This window comes from Meriones unguiculatus, chromosome 2, assembly GCF_030254825.1.
Source record: "Meriones unguiculatus strain TT.TT164.6M chromosome 2, Bangor_MerUng_6.1, whole genome shotgun sequence".
NCBI lineage: Eukaryota > Metazoa > Chordata > Mammalia > Rodentia > Muridae > Meriones > Meriones unguiculatus.
In genome coordinates, this window is record NC_083350.1 from 104,248,793 (window position 1) to 104,263,739 (window position 14,947).

Sequence of the window (14,947 nt, forward strand, 5' to 3'; positions counted from 1 at the left end):
TTGAACAGGAAAAATACAACTCAAAATAGAAATTTACCAGATTCACTAGGCCCCTTTCTCTTTCAAAGTAAGTAGTAGTAGTAGCAGTAATGATAATAATCAAAGTTACCCTCAGACAAGCCAAGTGGCAAAGACGACTCTGAGACCAGACCAGCCTAAGAGAAGCAGAAAATGGCCTGGAAGAGGTTTAGACCAAGTGAGGCACCTGGAAAGGACACTCCCCAACCTGTTGAGTTGCCTGCAGGCTGTGCAGTGTGCTCCTAGCTTTTGTAAGCTGTCACCCATGCTAAGGTAGGCTTTGGTAACACAACTGTCTTTGAGTCATTTCTGCTCCTACCATGTAACCCCAATAAAACTCACCGGTTCACCAAACTGGACTTTCATGGTCTCTGACCTTTGGTCTCCTTGGGATCCCTATCCTAAGAGAGTATCTCTCTGTGTCTGCATCTCCCCAAGAAAAGATTTGTCACACACACCCTCTCAAAAAGTAAAGTTCTGGTTTGCTGAAAGCTGGGATGAACATTCACACATTGCTGTCATAAGACAGAATTCCGTCGAGACGGGGTGTTCTCTGTACAGCCCAGTCTTGTCTTTGGTATTCTTCTGATCCTGCCTTCTAAGAGCTGAGTTGGCAGGTGAGCACCTCCATGCCTGCAAAATAGTTTTAAAAAATGGCACACGTGCATTGCTTTTTAGCCATCATATACTATTGCATACATAGTAGATGGCAATACAGCTGCATAAAAATAATATATATATATACTGAAATTTTGAAAATCTTGACCTACTTTATTGAGCTCTTCACTTTTATTAAGATATTCTGTTTATTGCAGTAGTTTGGAAATGAGCCAAGGATATCTCTACTCATGCCTGTATTTCCTGCCATGCTGATAATCATTTATAAATTAGAACAGTAAAATTTCAGAGAGTAGGAAGCTCCTCGCCAAAATACTAAAATGCACGGAGCAGCCATCTTTGGTCTCTGAAAAATAGAGATTACAATTTTTAAGACCCAAACTTTCAGGTGGAAGAGCGTTGTGACTTTTCTTATAAACACAGGAAGGAATTAAACCAGTGAAACAAGAGTAGCTCGATGGTGAACAGATTTAATTTGAAAGTCATAATCATAATTGTGTTTTGAAATATTTTAACCAATGAGAAGAGTCTTTTCAAGGACTGTCATGGTGAGGTGGCTATCATAAGGGAATAAAGTTAAGGAGGTCTGCAATTCTGCACCATCTAAATCTCAGAAATCATTAAAAGGATTGCAAGTAGAGGGTATTGAATTGCTGTATTTTATCTTTGAAAACAATATTTGAGAAAAAAAAGCACTCTAAATAAAGGGTATGAGGCAGTGCCTTTAGATAGACTAAAATATGTATATAATCGAATAACTCCCCTCAGAGTATCCTTGACTGAGTGAAATTTTCTCTGCAACTATAAAATATACCCCAGTGCATATAGGGAGAATGTTTTTCTCAGTAAAATACTATGGTCAACAGAGAAAAGTCAATAAAAGTTGTCAAAAATGTCAAATTTATTAACTATTCTGAAGGCAGTTTAAAGAAGACTGTAGGCAATCTTGCGGAGAAATCATAATAAAATCAGAGGTAGAGCCCAGCGTATTTTCAGGGCTATGAAGCGGCTGTGTGTTGCTATTGTGGTGGATATACGTCATTACAGAGTTATCCGAGCCCATAAAACATACAACACTAGGAGCGAGACCCAAAGTAAACTCTGGGCTGTGGGTGGCGATGTGTCAGAACAGGTTCATTAGGTAAGAACAGATCCAGCTGTGGCGGGCGTCCATAAAGAGGAGGTATGTAGGTGTGAAGGCAGAGCTCTATGGAAAAATCACTGCCATGACATAAAACTGCAGCAGAGCAAAGTCTGTAAAAGGTGTGGGTTTTCCCCCCCAAGCAATTTCCAGGGACATGATATTAGATCTAGAAATAGTTTTGAGTGATTACAGTATACATGTGGGGACAAACTACCCACATCACTCATACTATTCAGGAAACAATAGAATGTTATTATTGATAGATAGTGTACATTTTCAAATTTTACATAGATAATCTATAATTCTACAGTCTTAGATTCTCTGAGAGGATTTCAAAGAGAATTTTTCAAAGCCAATTTGAACAAAATTCTTCTAAACCGATATTGGACAGTTAAGGAGGCTCTCGGGGACTGGCAGGCCTGGATGGCATCAGCAGCAGCGCCCATTCAGTGGACCCACATCTGATCTAACAGAGTCCTCAGAGTGCGGTCCGCTGAGACACTGAGGTCAGTTTGCATGTGAGAAGAGCAAAGCCGAGCCAGGGGCCGCACACTACTAATTGGGAATGTCTTCCCTGCTTTAACAATGATTTCAGTTAAGCACAACTTGAGCCAAATTTATTTACTTATTGATTTTTTATTATTGTCTTCCTCTGCGGCCTGGCAAGGCTGCAGCCCCCTCCCCCGCCAGGGGTGTGGTGATCAGAGAGCTGATAGATCATTCATTTTGTGTTTTCTAGTCCGGATCAGCCATTGTATCCTGTCTTCTGTCTTCTAACTTAATTTAATTTTTACATATCACGGTGGTCCCATGGAGACAGAGGTGGAGACAAAGGAACTAGGTCTGGTTTTCCATAAAGTCCTTATTCGGTAGTCAGTAGCTATTTTTTCTTTTTTTTTTAAAGAGCCAAAATTTAGCATTACACAGTATAAATGTGTAAATAGATGTCAAAATAAACTGAAAATGCTTAGGAATGGGGACAAGAAACTAGTACTGAAACTTCTGTTATTAAATTTGAAATTTGCAATTGTGAACTGTTTTCTACTTCTAAAAAGTAAATAAAGTTTGTTTTGTTTTTTTTGTTTTTGTTTTTGTTTTTCTAAATGAACTCCTGGGTGAGCAACATGGCTTTTGTGAGTCAAGTGCTTCTTGCACAGGAACCAAATGGAAAGAGTAAAATAACTCCCAACCTCCCTTCTCCCTTTTCTTCCCTTCCTCACTCTCTCAAACACACACACAGACACAGATACCCCCACATACACACACACACACACACACACACATACACACACACACACATGCACACCCTATAAGAATTCAAGATTTCCTTTCTATTCACCACTACCCCAACACACACACACGTTTCTGGTCAAATTCCCTAATTCATGCACAAGGAATGACAGATTCATGATCTGAGGATCACACCAACTTCCCCAAAAGACACTAGAATTGCTAAGCTGTTTTCAGAGGGTTTCTAGAAGCTTTCAGCCCTCTATCTGATTGTGCTAACTCAAAGCATCTTAACAAACATATAGTCATTAGAAGTTGAAAAAATAATGAACAAGTTCATGTTCTTACATACCATTTCCAGTATAACGTTCTATTATTACTTAACACGAAAGATGGCTGGATCCTGAGGCAGGGTAATGGGGACGGATGGAGAAAGAGACATTGATATTAAAGTGAAAGAGACCACTGGATGGTAAGATGGGAAACATCACCCTCCTGCTACACATAACAAAATAACATGTGTGATTTGGGGCACTCTCCTGAACATGATGAGATGTGACATACAAGGGATTTGAACTCATGTGGTGCAGGCTTTTGACTCTTGAACCTGCCCTGGTCCTCTAGCCTATTCCCACTCTCCACAGTGCTTTTCCTTTTTCTTAATAAACTTTATAGTCTATTCCTATCAGCATATCTCTAGTCCAATTCTTTGATCCACAAATACCAGTGGAAACTTCAGTGGTCACGCTGTGGACTCTGATCCACACCTATAACACTAGAAACCCTCACCAAGCTAAAAAGAAGCAGGCCCACCCTCTTCCCATTCCCCACACAGAGATAGGACTTCCAGAGCATTCTTATAAATCACAGTCCTGCTTGGTGGAAATTGTAGAATTCAGGAAACATTAAGGTTGTTATACAAACAGCTTTTGCTAGTCCCGCCTTCCACCTCCTCCCTCCAGTTTCTCACTGACAAGTTCAAAGAGCTGAGTAGTAATGGTTTAGCACACATCTCCTTGAAAATTAGTTCCTGGTTCAGAATCTGTACATTGATCCCCAGGACCTGGCAGGGTTCCTGTGACTTCTCTGTTCCCAGCATTCATGCAGTCTAGCCATTCTGTCAACGCCGCAGAGGTGAGTCTCTAGACGTGACAGCTCAGCCTGTCTCTTGATGACGACTAGTGTGTTCTCTTTCATTTGTGCTCAGTCTCTGAACCATTCTGTTTCCAAAAACAGACTTGATAGGCCGTGGAAAACAGACAATTTCGTTGTTGAGATTGCTTTGCAGAATCAGTGCTGGAGCTGGATGGAGTTTCACAAAAGACCAAATTAAAAAAAAAAAAAAAAAAAAAAAGAAAGAAAGAAAGAAAAGAAAAGAAAAGGGGGAATAAAATTAAGGATAATTATCCATTAGCAGTCTGTTCCCCTCTGTAACAATAAGGAAGTAGCTGATTTTAATCATACCCAGAGTCCCCAAGGCTTAAAGGACACCCTGGTAGGCGTGCCTTTTTGTGCTGTCTTATCCCACCGCATCCTCATCACATCTTTTCATGCTGTTTCCTTTCTGCGGAATTAAGTAAAAGAATGCCTTAAAGGGCTTGAGCTTTAAGGTAGCCATCACTACCGACCATCAGCTACATTTACCTACGCATTAAGAAGCTGAGTCGTTCAGAATCCTGCTAGGTCAAGGCGAACTATCCCCACTTGAGGGAATAAAGCAAAGGGTCCTTTAGAGTTTGAATGTGAAATATCCCCCAGGTTTCTGTGTTGGATCACCTGGTCCCAGCTGATGGCCCTGTTTTGGGAGGTTGTGAAAAGTTTGGGAAGTCAGGCCCAGTTGGAGGAAGTGAGTCTCTGGGAAAAGGCATTTTGATGTTCATAGCTCAACCCTGCTTTCTGTCCCATCTATGCTTTCTAGTCCACCCAAAAGAGAAAAATTTCACCACCATATTTGTGAATGACTCCTACCACATGTTCTCCCCAACATGGACATAAGGGATTGTATCCCCTCTGACTGTGAGCCAAATTAAAGCTTTTCTCCCCTAAGTTGCTGGGTATTTTATCACAAAGATGAAAAAAAAAATAACCAATACAAACTAGAATAGTAAACTCTATGCAAGTTTGCAGTTATTCCAGTAGCTAACAGTCTCAACAGGCAAGGGCAAGTCTCAACAGAAAAGAGAAATGTCTCAGCACTTATATAGAGGCTAAAGTAATTTTGGACTTCACATGCCTATGTATTGATTATTTATGAATTGAATGGGCCATCAGCTCAAATCCAATACTGACACTCTTCTCCATTAACGATAGACTCAATTTAATGGTCTCTATTGTCCCAGGAGAGGCTGGAGTGGCTAGGCAGGTAACTGGAATACTTCATTTAAACAGAAGCAAGCCTTCATAGATATCGTAGGAGCAACTTGGGCATGCATTAAATGCTCTTGAGTGCCATTTTTCAGAGTTTACACAAGTAAACATGCACACACTCACACACTCTCACCGATGACATTTGTTTTTTTAAATGAGGAAGGAAGAACACCAGGAACGTATTGCTATAGATGTTATTAGAGGCAAGTGTCCAGTTTAAACATAAAACAACCCTCAGCCAAGACCTCGAATTCTGAGAAATAACTTATCTTAAATTAGACATTAAAATTGTAAATATTAGAGTCCTAGGGGCCACAGCTGGTGCTGATGAGGAACTTAATAGTGGGATAAGACTACATTATAGACTGTAGAGTGAGTCTGTGGTGAAAATAGTTCCTGACCACAACTCACTGCATCATCTCAGGAAAATGAGCTCAGGCTACCATCCTGAGCTCAGTGACCCATCCTCTTTACTCTGCTCCCCCGTGCTGTAACTACAGGCATGTGCCACCATGCCTGGCTAGAACCAGATCTCTGCCTGTACATTTTTGACATCTGTAAAAAAAAATGCTTCAGTGGCATCTTCATTTGTTTATATATTTGATGTGCTTGGAGCATAGTAGGTACCTGATGAATAGCAGTTATGATGGATGATGACAAAAAGATAACAGAAGTCCAAAAGTATCCAGGATTCCATAAATTCTCCGTGACAGAAGGGCCATTTGAAAACCACACAACCTCACGTTTTCCTGTATTGATGGAACCTCAGCATATCCAAGGCCTTCTGTTTTCATAAGACAGCTCAGAGAAATTCAATCCTAGCCAGAGAGGGAGGGACGAGGAGATAGAGCAACTGTTCCGCACAGGCAGTCTGCTGCTGATGTTTGCATCCAGGACATCCCACACAGCCTGCAGCACACAGTAGGCACAAAAAAATGAACAGATCTGCAAAGAACCAGGAGCACATTCAGCAACTTGCCATTCCCAATAGGAAATAGCCAGTAGGTTAGTTTTCCAAAGACCACATTCGAACGCACACCACTTAGATGATCAGCGAACCCCAACCTTTCAGAGCTGGGCTGGAAGAAGAAAGGTGGTGAACTTCATACTTTGCCAGTACTCTGTCTGCTCCTGACTGGAAATGCTCATGATTCAGTCTCCTGGCCATTTGCTCTCCTGATATCACCGTTACTCCATTGCTTTCACTGCTATCCCACCCACTTTGCTAACAGGGACACTGAGCACCTTTGAAACTGAAGCCACGGTTCCAAGTTCAAGGAACTTGTGACTGAGAGTGAAAACCAGATGAAGTGAAGTAAAACCAAACCCAAACTTCTCCTCCATACGTAGTCCCCCTGAGAAATACTTTAGCAAACAATACTATGTGTTTATTTTCTCCTGGTTTCCGAGCGCTGCGTTTTAAAAATCTACTTTGCGTTTAGGTTTACTTCATCCTGAATATGGAATCTCTGCATTTGAAAGCTGGCGATATTTCTAAGGCTGCAAGATCTGTAGATAGTCTAGGGGGAAATCAGCTAAAAGAGAAATAGTGGTTGCCTCAAATAGGTTGGGTTTTTAATTTTTCATTTCATATAAGACAAGTTTTAGAATTACATGACATTCTAACACACTACAGACAATATCGGTATCAATAACCTTCTGGCATGGAATAAGAGCTGAAATTTGAGCCTTCTGGCACGGAAGTTGTCTATATGTAATGTTTACTGAAGCAACCAGTGTAAGACATGTTGGTATAATACGAATTTCACTCCTGTTTATTATGGAGCTCTTGAACGCATAGACAATGGGACTTGCAGCTGCAAGCATAGACCCGGATGTTTAGTAGGGCCTCTCCAGTACTCCGTCACCCCTTGATGTGCTGATTTTATCTCTACCTTTGCAGGACTCTGAGAAAGGAAGACAAGGCAGCTTTTCTGGGGCTGGCACACTTCCAGGTCTGAACAGACGTTTTGAACCAGGAATCTCACAAGTTGCCACCACTGGTTCAGAAAGGTTGGGGCGGATTTCAATTTAGCCCTTCCCCATGGATGCTGTGGAGCTGTCGGTCTACACGTCGTGAACAGGCTGTGTGTCTACTATGAGTTACTGATTACATATGAGGAGCTCAGGAAAACCTCAGCAGGACACTGGCAACTACTGAAAAATATCTAACAGTTTTCTTCCAGTTGTCTGACCAGGGAATTGGGGTCAACAAAGACGGGAAGTAGGATACAAAGCCAGACAAGTTTTCCCGTACCTCCTGGCTGAGTGTTTTAAAGGTCACGAGAAATCAGGCCATAGCAAGGCAGGATGGGGACTCCCATTATTGAGTCAGGTAAACAAAGGTATTTATAAAAGCAGGTAAAGGGTTCTGCAAAAAGAGAAAGCTGCTTTGTCAGTGTGTTCACCATGAATGTTTGAAAAGGTCGGGATGTGTCTACAAAGACTTCAATGACGGCCTGTGGTTGGGCTTTGATTTAATCTGTTTCCAACAGAGAGCTTGAGCCCTGTTTCCTTTTAGGGGTGTCACATTAATGTTTGGGACCTCAGAAGAATCTCTGATGGACCATTTATAGTTTTTTTGAAGAGTGCTCAAAAATTAGGCTGTGACAGTTACCCAAAACATAATTTGTTATGCTTTTTAATTATTTAATGCACTGTTTAAAAATTTAAACATGGCCTCTAGTTGGTTGGCTGATGGAGTCCCATTAAGGTGGATTTGAAACTCCTTCAAGATTATAATTATCTGCTGAGTCCTTCATGGTTCAGTTTTATAAATTAGATTGTGTTCGCTAATAAAATGTTAATTCAGAAATGTCAACTTCAATGCTTTAAGGTATTTCTTTAAAATATTACTATATATATTTTTTAAATATTTCTGAATGCCTAGATCTTTAAATTTTTCCTTAAAAAGTAAAGTGAAAAAGGTCTAATTCTCTTCCTTATATTATTGCATGTATATTATCTTTTAACTTATATTATTACATAGTTATATACATCCTGTTTCTAATTCAGAAAAAGATATTTCCACAGAAATATTTGCTGAGCATAAGCATGGGTTTGGGTCTTCACAGTAATGACAAGTATCCAATCCAAGCTTGCATGTACAGCTGTGCCTACTGAATACCATGACAGAATCTCACATTGTTTTTACAGAAGAGTGAAACTAAGTAATGCAATTCTTTCGAACACATTTGAATGTGTTACTAAATTAGGCCTTTCTAGATGCAATGAGAAGATATTACATTAAGTGAAATGAGCCAGGCATTGGTGACCAAAAACCACATGTTTTTATTGATATGTGGAAGCTATTAATGTTGATTGCGTACAAGTAGACAGTAGAATAGAATTTGTTTATCATGTGTGAAGCCCTTGTCAGAAAAAGAGGAGAGAAGATGAAGGGAGAGAGGGAGGAAAAGGAAGGGCCTCTTGGTGGTTTCAAGGCTACAGAATCAGAAGTTTCTCTAAATTTTGATCAGGATGATTATCTGTACATTTACATACTTTCTTGCAGCTACAACAACCATGAGAGGTGTGGTTCCCCAGGGCGGGTCTCATTCATTATACTCTTCTGCATGCTCCCCAAATGTGGAAAACTCAATTATAATTCTTATCTGCTTGTTTATGGTCATTATCCCTGATATTCCTCAAGACCAGGTTGTGTCTTGTCTACTGTGGTCATCTCCAAGCCTGTTACTGTAACTGACGAATGATAAACCTTTAAGAAACCCTTGCTGTCTTCAAGGACTGCAGCCCAGCATAGTTGTCATCAGAGAGACCAGACACACTTCTTCCAGCCACTAATGGGAGCAGATGCAGAGTTCCACAGCCAAACATTGGGTGGAGCTCAGGGGGTCCCACTGAGGAGGAAGGAAGGACTGTAGGAACCGGAGGGATCAGGGACACCTTTGAGACTCAGCTCACAGAATCAACTACAGACACTCTTGGCGTACAGAGATCACGGAGCCTGTAGGAGTCTGACCTAGGTCCTCTGCATACATGTTATGGCTGAGTAGCTTGGAGTTCTTGTGGGATTCCTAAAAATGGGAGTGGCGGCTGTCTCTTTTGCCTGCTTTTTCTCCTACTAGGTTGCCTTACCCAGCTTTGATGGGATGGTGTGTGCCTGGTCTTGTTGTGGCTTGTTAGGCCTTGTTTTGTTGGTGTCCCTGCGAGGCCTGCTCTTTTCTGAAAGGAGGAGGTGGATCTGTGGGAGGTGGGGGAATGAGGGAAGGGGATAAAAGGGAAGTCAGAATGTACTATATGAGAGAAGAAAAAAATGTAAAAGTGAAAAATGAAAAAGAAAGACTGTTGTCATAATAGATGAAGGAATGAATGACCAATGAGTATAATAAACAATCTTAGTCATAATAAGGCAGAGCTGATGATATTTTTTTAAGTCACTGAAAAAAGTGATTGTAAGTGGAGAATAGTTCCTTCTCTTTCACACAGGTCATTTGTACCATGCAGGAAAAAAATAAATCTTTTTTTTAAAAAAATGATTTAGTTTTCTCCTACTTCCAATGTCCATCCCATTTGTCTTTCTAAGTGAGGATTGATCATCTTACCCAAGGTCCTCTTTCTTGTTTATCTTCTTTAAGTGTACAGATTTAATATGTTTATCCTATCTTATAGATCTAGTACCCACTTATAAGTGAGTATATACTGTGTGTATCTTTCTGCTCCTGGGATACCTCACTCAGGATAATCTTTTCTAGATCCCACCATTTGCCTGCAAATTTCATGATTTCCTTGTTTTTAATTGCTGAGTAGTATTCCATTGTGTAAAAGTACCACAATTTCTGTATCCATTCCTCCATTGATGGACATCTGGGTTGTTTCCAGGTTCGGCTACTATGAATAAAGCTCTGAAAGACTCTACCTAGCAATGTATCAAAGCAGATGCTGAGACTCATAACCAAACCTTCGGCAGAGTGCAGGGAATCATATGAAAGAAGGAGGAGTTAGTATGAGCTGGAGAGGACAGGAACTCCACAAGGACCAAATATTTCTTGGCGCAGGGGTCTTTTATAAGACTGATTCTCCAACCAAGGACCATGTACGGATATAACCTAGAACCCCTGCTCGGATGTACCCCATGGTAGCTCAGTATTCAAGTGGGTACCCTAGTAAGGGGAACAGGGACTATTTCTGACAGGAACTCAATGGCAGGCTCTTTGACACCTGGCCCCCCCAAGGGAGGAGCACCCTTGCTAGGCCACAGAGGAGGACATGGCAACCAGTCCTGAAGATACCTGATAAACTAGGGTCAGATGGATGGGGATGAGGACCTCCCCTATCAGAAGACTTAGAAAGGGGCAGGAAGGAGATAAGGGAAGGAATGAGGGGGGCTGGGATACAAAGTAAAACCTGTGATTAATATAAAAAAATTATTTTAAAAAATGATTTGGTGTTTTGCCTGCATGAATGTCTGTTTAAGGGCATCTGATTTCCTGAATTTGGAGTTACAGACAGTTTTGAGCTGCCCTGTGGGTGCTGGGAATTGAATCCGGGTTCTCTTAACTACAGAGCCATCTAGCTCTGGAAAGGGAATCTTGTAGACTATAACTTTCCAATCCACCATCTTCCAAACAGAACTGTTACCTTCTATTGATGTTAAAGTATCTACAGCCCAGTAACTGCTCATGCCTAAGCTTTTGCTCATTTAAACAGAGTTCTGGAAATTCTGTATGCTTTGACCTTGCAGTGAAGACTGAGCCTAAAGAGAAGAGGAAGCAAGACAAGAGTTCCACACTGTGAAGTGCTTCTCTCACAGTTAAGGGGAATGGGAGAAGCTTCAGACCCTGGAAACCCCACTTAATCCTTGGTAGTTAAAGCTAGAAGTGGGTTAGAGAACTATAGTTAGAGGATTCTGAGAATTTTGACCAAGCATTCCATATACAAGAGAGGCCTTATTTGCTTGAGGGTGGGGCACAGTGTGTTTTAAAAGTCATTCCTCCAACCAAGGACGATGCATGAAGATAACCTAGAACCCCTGCTCGGACATAGCCATGGCAGCTCAGTACCCAAGTGGGTACCCTAGTAAGGGGACTGTCTCTGACATGAACTCAGTGGCTACCTCTTTGTCCTCCCCTCCACCCCCTGCCCGAGGGAGGAGCAGCCTTACCAGGCCACAGAGGAGGACATTACAGCCAGTAATGATAAGACCTGATAAACTAGGGTCAGATGGAAGGGAAGGCGGACCTCCCCTATCAGTGAACTTAGAGAGGTACAGAGAGGAGATGAGGGAGAAAGGGGGCTAGAGCTGGGATACAAAGTAAATAACCTGTAATTAATATCAAAAATAAAAAAATAATTTAGAAAATGTCATCCCTCAAAGAAAGCTTAGAAGGCTGATCTAGTTATGCTCTCCACCCCCCAGGCATTTGCCCTCATATTTATCTTGTAAACCACCCTTTTGGAGTAGAACGGAGCAAAAAGACTTGCTATCTAAAACATGTGTGTGTGTGTGTGTGTGTGTGTGTGTATCTGTGTGTGTAATCACAGGCATGTGTGCCTCTATGTGTGTATACATACATGTGAAAGTCGGGATTGATATCAGAGGCCTACTTCAATTGCTGTCCACCTTATCTTTAGAGAAGGAGTCTCTCACTGAGCCTAGAATTCAGCAGTTGTCTAAATTGGCTGCTGTTAAGCCCCAGAGACTATCCGGACCTCTGCCTCCTTGCTGAGATTACTGACATGCACCTGGCTTTTACAGGTGTGCACTTGGCTTTTACCTGGGTTCTGGAGATCTGAAATCAGATTCTCATGCTTGTACATAAGCATGTTACCACAACCCTTCAACATGGCTCTAGAACACATTTAAATTTCAGTTATCCATTTTGGAGAGATGCCAGTGTCAGAGGCAGGATGGGGTGACTGTCTGGAAGGCAGGGACCACAGCATCTTTATCGCTGTGCGCTTTTACTCCTTGAAGAGATCTCACTGCCTCCCACCAGTAGCTACCCAGCTAATGCTGGTTAAATGTTGAATAAAACTAAAAGCAAAGGAGCTGGAGGGCTGGTTCAGAGGCTAACAGCACCGCCTGATCTTACAAAGGACCAGGGTTTGATTCCCTTCACCCACATGGCAGTTAACAACCCTCTGTGACTCCAGTTTCAGGTGATCCAACGCCCTCTTCTGGCCTCTGTGGGCACTGCATGCATCTAGTGCATAGACATACATACAGACAAAACACACATACAGATACACATAAAATATAAATAAGTTAATCTTAAAAACAAACAAGCAAACCACATGTGGAAGGAAAAATAAAGAATTTTAAGTCACTGCATTCCTTGTTCTTAAAATTTTATTTCAGGTATTATAATAAGCCATAGACCTACACAGAAATAATGTTAAAGTATAGACTTAGATTGTAAAACAAACGAACAAACACACACACCTAAAATGTGACTGTGAGTATGAGGCTGGCTGTTAGGAAAATAAGCATAGCTACTGAGCCCAGAGCAAATGGATGGATGGGGTCTTAACCAGCTGAGAAAATGGTTTATAGCTTCTCTTTCTCTGCATCATACTGCCTGTTTGAATGTAAAGTTTTAGAACTGAAGTCGAGAACTTGGTGAAACAATGTTGGCAAGGATGAATGAAGGGTTCTAAGCAAGCAGAGGAGTGGCTCACCTTTGACCTGTGGAACTCATCTCCCTGAATGTTCCGGGGAGGGCCAGCTTCATGAGCACACAACTTATATTGCGCAGACTTTGCCTGCTGCTTGTGGTCTTTATGGCTGTATCTTAAAGTCTGTGTTCTGCAAGTGGACTTGCACGGGACAGTGCTGTGTGCACACAGACGTTATGACACTTAGTGCTCGCGTCCCGTCCCTCACTGCGCTCTGTGCCGAGCATACGATGCTCCGGAAGCTCATGATTCCAGTGAGCCCGTATGCAGACAGGAGCAGCAGGGCTGAAGTGAGTGCAAGGTACCAGCAATAGTCACACTGTGCCGGCCAGGGTGCTGACTGCGGGGTCCGCTCTCCCTGTCTGAACCACAACGTTCTTCGGACAGAAAAAGGAAGTAATGAGGTTCTAAGAAATATCAGCTATTTCAGATTCCCATGGAGCTCAAGGCAGAGAATGCTGCTAGGCTGTGCATCTATGAGGAAGGGAAATGCAGCACAGCAGGTCCACCTCTGTCTACCCTTTGACCCGTTATCACGCGGATAAGTTCTGCCTCCACAGTGTTAACTGCTCCGTGTGCTTTGCCAGGAGGCCTTGCCTGTGTGTACTGCCACCATTCTGCCTCTCCCACTGTAGATAATTTAGATAATTTTACGGCCTTATAACTTTCTTACACTTTAGACTGTGAACTTCTTGAGGGAAAGTACACATCTGCCTGTTTTTGCATAAGTGACACGCTATAGATTTCCAGCACATTTTGCCGAGGGTACATTGAATTGGAATGAATTCAAGATCATCAATATTGCCCAAAAAGGTATTTCAAGTATCATGAGAAATTCCCTCTGTGGTCTAGGAAGTAGGCCAGTGGTGTCTATCGGAGTTATAGTGCCCCGCAGTTATAGTGCAGAATCCAATAGCAATGCACACGCTTGTACTTTTAGTAAGAAATGAGTTGTCACATAATTTGGTTATGGTATGAATATCATAGAGCGTTCTTGTACAAATCTAAGTGGGCTGAGGTGTCAGGAGTGTTGTGATCTTTCCGGCCCACTTTATATACATGCATCGTACTGTATGTATATGATTGTGTGAGAACAGACGGGCATTCTATTACTTTTCTCAATAATACAATGAAATATCTGACAGAAGCAACTCTTAAAAGGGGGGTTTATTTTGTCTCGCAGTTGGAGGCTGCAGTCTATCTTGGCAAGGAAGGCATGGCAGAAAAAACACTGCTAACATTGTGTCTGCAATTAGAAGAGAAGTCAATGCTGGAGCTAAGGTTGATTTCTCCTTTTGAGCCAGCACAGGACCCCATCCCATGGGCTGAGGCCACCTATACTCAGGGTGGGTCTTACTCCCTCAGCTAAACCTCTCTGAAAGCATCCTCACAGTCACACCCAGATGCGTGTTTCCTAGGTGACCCCAAATCCCGTGAGACAGAGAACAGAGATTAGCTGTCATAGCTCTGCTTCAGTACAATTTTACATAAAACAAGTTAAAAGGCTGTCTCTGGATGCCAGGCTGTTATGTGCTTTGGTTCATTGTACATAATGTATAAAGATTATGAGTGAAAATAAAGAAGCCCTTCTAAGTGTAAGAATTGCATGTGCAAATGACTATTGGCAGTATATGTCTAAACACACAAACTACTAGGGATGGTTCATAGTATATGCACCAATGGCTTATAAATAGACACAACTGTAAATGTGGGACAGGAGCTCTACTGCTAAGGACACCATATCCTTGGATCATAGAACATGTGGAAACCAAGCTGGTACTCACCTGGAAAATACTGACTGCTTTTCATAGGGTTTGAAAGTACTGTATACACTACCAAAGAAGAAAAGCAATGGCCAATCTTACTCTTATATGAACCTAAGAGCTACACTAAAGACGGTACTGGGAGGAAATACCCACTGCTATAATAATG